The sequence below is a fragment of the Vicia villosa genome, linkage group LG6, assembly GCF_029867415.1.
Source record: "Vicia villosa cultivar HV-30 ecotype Madison, WI linkage group LG6, Vvil1.0, whole genome shotgun sequence".
NCBI classification, from domain to species: Eukaryota; Viridiplantae; Streptophyta; class Magnoliopsida; order Fabales; family Fabaceae; genus Vicia; species Vicia villosa.
This window is the reverse complement of record NC_081185.1, coordinates 91916234-91924648: the sequence shown is the minus strand read 5'-3', so window position 1 is coordinate 91924648 and position 8415 is coordinate 91916234. Positions and strand designations below refer to the sequence as shown.

Genomic DNA, 8415 nt, shown 5'->3' with positions numbered 1-8415 from the left:
ACTTTTCGAATCTCAGTGAATACAATTTATACTATCAAATTATTTTTTAATTCTTCATTTCAACATACATTTTCATAACTCTTCCCATATTATTTTATTTTATCTAAATCAAAAAAATTATTATTCATTCACATGCAAACATTATCTTCACATATTTTCAAATATTTATAAAAAAAAAAATTCATTTAATTTTCTTAACATATTTCATATCCTTTAGTATTATAGTAGTATTTTATTTTAATTTGTATCCATTTTTTGAATTAATGGGTTATATTAATTCAAAAAATAAGTAATACCAGGCGATCGCTAGGATCCAGCCCTCAAATACACCAAAAGATAAAACCTACAACTTAAGGCAACATTAAAATAGCTATATGTGGTCTAAGAAAATGACTAGTCCACCCTCTATAAACAATCAATTCAATGATTTTTTTCATCTATATTCCTATTCTTCACACTATGCCTAAAACAAATATAATTACGATATTTCAAATCTCATATATGGTCTCTATAAAAGTAAGCTTCATCAGGCTTGTCCTCTAACCTTTACCTTTATAATATTGCAAGATGCAATTGAGTTCATCTTCCCATTCCATTGGACCATGTTGTATCCTTATCCAATTCATCACTTTAGCCCAAACATCCTTCAATTCCAAACAACCATAAAACAAGTGGTTCATAGTTTTATCTTTGGTACTTAACATACATTGAATGTTTTCCACCATTCCAAATCTATGTAATATAGGCTTGATTGCTAGTTTGCCATGACAGACCAACCATAACAACATTACAACCCTAGGCCGGGCTTTGTTATGGAGGATCAGATGGTACCAAGGAACAATGGGAGTATCAGCTGACAGGCCATGATATAACTTCTTAACATTAAACTTACCTTCCAGCAACATTTGGTTCCATAGGGTCTGCACAATTTCAACAGTCTCTCTTTGTTTCAAAATAGCTTTAAACATCTAGAAAAAACTAGCCTTAACATTAATGGCCATCACCTATATATCTAATATTATATTATATTTAAAAGTATGAACAAAAATCAGTACTTTCACTCGCAAATATTTTACATCAAATACTGTATTAAATTTAGATGAAAAATCATATTTTATTATTTTCTCACTATTTTAGATTATTTCATCTATATAAATAAAATATTTTCTTAGATATATATCAAATGATTTAGTTTAATTTTTTTTAAGTTTGAAAAATTATAAATATTACCAAACAACTTTAACTTTATGTGTAAAGCTCTTATTTTCAACTTTAACTTAAAAGTAACTTTTACAATCGAAAAGAGCTCGGCTAAACGATATCTGATCTTATTTAATTACATGCATTTTATGAAGTATTATTTAAGCACGTTTTAATTGTGACAAGTTTTAGACCATGTGCAGTAACCAACTTCATTCCCTCAAGGACGACTCTAATAGCAAAAGACTTGTGAGAGGTGCTAACTAAAAATGGTTTACTAGAAGTCTCAATATAATATCCTCACATATATATATATTATTCTCTTAATCTGCCAACATTATAATTTGATGTTTAGGTTGTTGTTGGAAATTGAAAAATAATTCTTTAGCATGTAAAAGTACTGAGTTATTCTTTTACCAACATTCCACATCGTTCGATCATAAATATGAAAGTATAAGTATAATTTCAGTATGACATTACATTGTGTTATGAATGTATTTTATATATATATATATATATATATATATATATATATATATATATATATATATAATTAATAATAAATATATTGAATAATATTTAATTTAGTTAAATAGAACATATTAAAAATTTGTTGTAGGTAATTATTAAAAATTTCATCAGAGCGGTCCAACCACACTAATTGCAAAATTTTTTGTTAAATTAACCATTGATTCATTGACATGTGGCATAATTAATTATTAAATAAATATCATTCAATTTATTTATTATTAATTATATTTAATAATAATATAAATTAATATTTTATCATAAAAATATGACATTGAAGAAGTTTTGTATCCTATAAATATTAATTTCATTGTTTATTGGTTCAAAATTTTAAAACAAGAGTCTTCTCATTAAATACATAAACTCAACAACTATATTCCCTCACTCACTCAAATAAGCTAATAATCAAAACTAAGTATTCATTGACTTGTTAAAGATAGTGGAAAATTTTTATCCCCTATAAGATTAAAAAGAACCCTATAAAAATTTTAAAATGCCTGTGTTTTTGAGATGTATCTCCAGACACACCAATTGTATTACTCAATGGCACACAAAATCAGTGTCACACCATTGCAAAACAAAATTTAGTTCTGAAGATGTATCTCCAGACCAATCAATTCAATATATTGTTGATTGAACATCCTAGTAAAGTTTCTAGAAATGTATTTTCAAAGTTTTGAAGCAAGCATTTGAAAATTTGTCACCTTTGCTTATAAGACTGTTTTGGAGATGCATTTTCAAAAATATCCTACGTGATTTTAATAAAACAACCCCAGACATGATCAGACCTCATAACCATTTTTTTCAAACATTTTTCAAAATCCCTTTCATTCTCAATCAAGACTTTCATTTCAAAACTTAATTCTTGTGTTTCATCACATGAAAAGGAGCAAAAGAAGATGGAATTAAAGGTTAAGTTCTTTTAGTTCAAGACTCATTGCTCATATTAATTTTGTTTTGAAGATTAAAGGACTTACGCTAAATCCGAAAATGTATTTTTGGATCCTGTATAAATTCCTCTAAAATGCACTTTCAGATCCTGTATGTTTTAATTTTCCAACTATCTGATTTTAGTTTTTGAGTATTTTATGTTATTGTTTTCACTAGATATGGTGCACCCGATGGTTTCACGAAACCTATTGTGTCTCTGGATGCCAAACGTGTTGTTGCGAAGGAGGTAGATGTTGGCAATTAATTTAAAAATGAACAACATTTTGAATTTCGTGATCGCATGCTTCAATGGATTTGTACGGAGGCATCCAAACTAGGAATTGTTATTATAATTGGAAGGTCCGATAATGTTTCAGATAGAAGAGGTGCATTTGTGACATTGGCATGCAAAAGAAGTGGAAAGTATTGACCTCATCTCTGAAATTTAAAATGAGATGACACCGATTCAAGAAAACGTGAGTGTCCCTTTAAGGTACATAGTTATTCGTTGGCAAATAGCAAATGAAGATTTAATGTGATATGTGGTTTACATAACCATGGTTTGTATGAAAAGTTAGTCAGTCATCCATTTCCATGTTGCCTCATGCCGGAAGAGAAGGAATGTGTTTCAGACATGACATTGAATTTGTTGCAACCGAAAAACATACTTGCATTTTTGAAACGTAAAAGACTTGGAAATATCGCAAATATTAGGCGTGAAACAAATAGAGGGAAAAGATGGAAAAATGGTCAAGGCGGACGTGATAGTGAAAAAAAATAATGGATGCATGGAATGTTATAATAAATTCTTCTACAAAAGAGTTAAATGACAATGTTGTTATACATTTCAGAATGGTGTGTGAGAAATATCAAGATTTATTGAAATAGGTTGAAAGTACAATTTTGGACAAGGTTAAGGAGAATATTTTCTATGCTTGGACCGATCAGGTTACACACCTTGGAAATACAACAACAAACCGAGTTGAGTCTTCCCATGCTACATTGAAGAATTGGTTGGGAAATAGTAAGGGTGATTTGTGTAGGGATTGGGACTATGTGAACCAAATGATCCAAGACCACCATCATGAAATACATACATCATTTGGTCGTAGCATCATAGTGTTGGAACACATTCAAAAACAACAATCTTTATTTTCAGTTGATCGACAACATATCTCAAGCAAGTCTGAATTATACTTTTCACAATGCCAAACGAGTTGATAATGTAGGTTCCGATATCTCAAATTGTGGTTCCACACTTTCAAAAACCAATGGTCTCCCATGTGCTTGTCTTATATCAAAGAAGATGAAACTTGATAGTCCGATACAAATGGATGAAGTTTGCACTCATATGAAAAGACTCATGTTTGATGATGATGGTGTCATGAAAGAAGGTAAATCGAATATCTCTATCTTGACTGAGTGGGAAGTGATACAAGAGAGAACTTTGAAAGCTTGTGAAAATATGAAACTCCATATTAAAGAGCAATTGAGGAAGATTGCTTATCCATAAACCACTGACTTGAAACCACCCTCTTAATTGGAAAATATAAAAGGTTCTCATAAGAAGGTGAAACTTACACCAAGTGATAGTTCAACAATGTGATCTCCTTCATATTTTGAAAAAGTTCATAAACGTTTTCTGAATTCACCAAGTCCAAAATCTCAAAAAAAAATGTTTTCAAAGGAGCTCATATTAGCAAACCACCTCCTTCTCCGCCTTTACCAAAAGTCTCATTCATTGATGAGATATCGATTTTTACGCATACATACATTGAACGAATTGTCAATATTGACAGTGACGGTAACATCGGTTTTAGAGTTGTTTCTGGTTTGCTCGGTAAATGAGAAGAGGATCACACACACTTGTCTGCCATTAACTTATCCAATAGTTGAGGGGCCGTAAGGAATCACACACACACACAACTATACAAGAATAAAGAAATTCTTTATGTAATTTATCACTCTCTTGTTCCATGCATTAGTGGACCAACACTGGAGGATAAATGGATGCAATTTCATGAAATGTGTCATCTATAGAAAGCGCGTGTGATAGATTGTCTATTGATCTTGCAAGATACGATTTCTCGGAAATATTTTTTTCTACCGCGCACTGCCCCACCTTAAAATCCAAATGATCGTATTATGTTTGTTAGATGGATTTCAGTCCATGACATTTTGTTCAAGTTTATTTGAAACTAGGATGCCTTATACTCACTACAACGAGGAAGGGCTTTAAAAGCGCATTTTATAGCCTTTAAAAGCGCTTAAAAGCGCTGTGAAAGGTGGAAAACTCATTCAATCACCAAAGCCGAGACTTGGTCGTACCATTTTGTGGAAAGGGTGCAAGAGTTCACCAAATTGAACGAGATTGAGGGAGAATCAAATAAACAAAAGTTAAAGGGGGTACAACCCATAATTATATATTTAGCTGGCGACAAATCTTTCAGTTCATTTTAGTTTTTTTAATCAATTTATTGTATGTAATCTTGTATTAATAATAATATATACATTTTGGCGTTTTCCAAAAAATATGTATTTATTATAAATTTTGATCGTTGGTCTAGTGGTTTGGGTCTTGAGAGTGTACTCCTCTCAAGGTGCAAATAATTCATGTGTTGGGCCAGTCTATACAGCTCTCGCTATAAACAGGGTCCCGCAAATGGATGGTGGGAGTAGTCCTCTAGGATTAATCGGTCGCAAGGTCGGATACCAAGATTTAAAAAAAAATAGTAATTTTGATCATCCTTTTCCATTTTAAATATCACACTATCTTACTTTTTCCATAAATTTAGATATACCATTTTTTTAAAATGTACCTGCAAATTGAATTTGTGGTCCTCGGATTTCACTTTTTTAATTAAAAAAAATGGTGCACTGACAGTGTAAATTATTTTTACACTGTCAGAGACAATGTAAAGCGCCAAGTTACACTATAAATTTTAAAATACTTTTGTGATTTGCCACTTTAAAATATTCTAATTAAATATATGTATAATCTTTTTTTACACTAACTGTGTACTATTATTAAACTATTTTATTATATTTTATTTTTATTCAGATTTTCTTACGTAAATTTTATTAAAGAAATAATATCTAACCGAATATCCAATAGATTTTAACAAAAACCATATTTTACAAAACCATTTATTTAAAAAATTAACAAAAAATTCCGTTGAAAATAATTTTCGCAAAAAAACCTACTAGAAAATCATAAATAATAAAAAGTAAAAATAATATATGCCCTCCCAAATATTGGACGCGTCCTATTGAATTTTCAGAAAACCCTCCAAAACATTGGGGCCTTTAGTAATAGAAACAAAATTGTTTGAATTTATGAGAATTTGCTAATAAGTGAAAAATTAAGTATGATATTTTGATGAATAAAATAAAAAAGAAGGATAGTTTGGGAAAGTTTTTCAATTTAATCACATTTAATTCAATTATTTTTATTTATAAATAAATTTGTGGTGTAACCCATGACATCACTTCATTTCCACTGTCTTGATAGTCAAGGCATCAATTATTTTCTCACTTTTCAGTTTTCTTTTCTTTAACGAGACCTAGTCAACTAGTGAGATATTGAAAAAATTACTCTTCCAAACTCAATAAAAGACCACAGAACCTTAAGACTCACACACCAATTGAAGTGCTGCAATGGCTACAAACCAGGAAGAAGTGAAACTTTTAGGACCTCTTGGAAGCCCGTTTGTGTGCAGAGTAAATATTGCTCTAAACCTAAAGGGAATTGAATACGAAATTCTCGAAGAAAACTTGAGCAACAAGAGTGAGCTTCTTCTCAAATATAATCCAGTTTATAAAAAGGTTCCAGTTTTGGTTCATAATGAGAAACCCATATTAGAGTCCCTTGTTATTCTTGAATACATTGATGAAACTTGGAAAACAAAATCCAATCTTGCCTTCTGATCCTTACAAAAGAACCTTGGCTCGTTTCTGGTCAAAGTTCATAGATGATGACAAGGTAACTTAATCTTTCATATTTTTTTAGCTTTTGTACTCTCTAATGTTGGTTTGAAATAGTTCATTTATGAATTGTTCAGATTGTGGCTGCTTCGTTCAAATCTGCTTTCACAGTTGATGAGAAAGAGCGTGAGAAGAATATTGCAGAATCATCTGAGGCACTTCAGGTTCTTGAGAATGAGTTGAAGGACAAGTTCTTTGGGGGAGAAGAGATTGACTTTGTGGATATTGCTGCTGTGTTCATAGCTTTTTGGATCCCTTTGGTTCAAGATGTATCAGGGTTGCAATTGTTTACTGCTGAAAAGTTTCCAAAACTTTATAAATGGAGCAAAGAATTTCTCAACCATCCTGTGGTGAAGAAAAGTCTGCCTCCTAGAGAACCACTTTTTGCCTTACACAAAGGTCGCTATGAGAGCCTTTTTAATGCTTCAAAATAAACCATGTTATAGAGTACTTTGATTCTGAATTTCAAGTTTATTAGTATCTGTCCTATAGGATTTCATTTCAAAATAGTGTGTTTTGTAATGTGAGATTTTCACCGAGAAATCTAAGGAAATTGTTTTGGTTTTTTAATATATGATTTCTAAAGAAAAAGGCATCTTTCTATCTTATTCTTATGCTCATGAAACTAGAAGTAGCCGCAACCTTAAATGGATTCAATATAAATATCGATTCTAATTACGTTTAGTGAAATGGAAACCATTGAATGTATCACATAATATATTTAGTGTACAACATATCAAAAAAGAGTTTTAACTTCTTGAAAATAATCATAAAATAATATCATTAGTTTCTATAGATAACTCTTCAAATAATTAGTTTTATTTAGTTATTCTATGTTCCCTTTAATCTAGAGAGTTAGTAATTTAGCTTAGTTATATACAACCTCTATAGGTGTATTGTATTATGAATTTTAGTTTTCTATTTTGTTGATCGACATTAATTTTGGTAAAATAAATATAGCAACAATATGTTAAATAAGATGTGTTAATTTGCTAAGAAAAACATGTTGAGCAAGAAGTCTTACTTTATGAAGAAACATATTGAGATGAAATGTTTCATCATCGGGAGCAACATGTCGGACAGAATGTCATAGGATGACTGAAGTCTAATATACCAGAATTTTAATATTTTAATTGGTATTTAAGCAGGCATCCTGTTCTGTTTCTGGGTGAGATCTTAGGAAGATACTTTCTGGTCATGGGCAAGGAAGTAGATATCTATTGAAAAGATGTGTGAATTTGGAAAGTTCTTAAAGCTGTTTGAATGGTCCCTTGAAGTGGGGGATGTGTAGCGGTGAAATTTGTGAGACTAAAGGCATGGGAAAGACTTAGCTCATTTGTTTTAAACAGATTCGCCACTGCGCTTTATTGTTTCCCAAAAAGGAATGGGAGAAAGAGCGAATAAAACCCACAGAAGTTTTTAAAATAAAAACTAATAAACTTATCAGAGATTTGGATAAGGGGGTTTGTTATACAAGGGGAAGGTTTTAAGCACCCCTCATATCCATGGTATCTCATGGGAACCTCTTTGAAAATGTTATTGTTTTTGTGTACATGTATTTTGAAAAGCATATGTGAATTTGTTAAAATAGAGTGTGGGGATGGGAAAAGAAGTTTTTGAAAGTGAGCTCGATAAGACATCGCATCTTATGCCTACATACCCTTTTAACAATAGGGAAGTCAGAGCTTTTGTAGTTCCTCTTAAAAGAAAAATAAAAGGGGGCCAAAGTGGCCAAAACCTTTTTTGTGTGTTAAGCTTTAACAATGCTCAATA

General features: G+C 31.0%; 1 pseudogene; it reads left to right on the top strand.

The window, feature by feature from the left end:
* The first annotated feature begins 6211 nt into the window (after nt 1–6211).
* Nucleotides 6212–7212, top strand: LOC131609320 (probable glutathione S-transferase; annotated as a pseudogene).
* The last annotated feature ends 1203 nt before the right edge of the window (nt 7213–8415 follow it).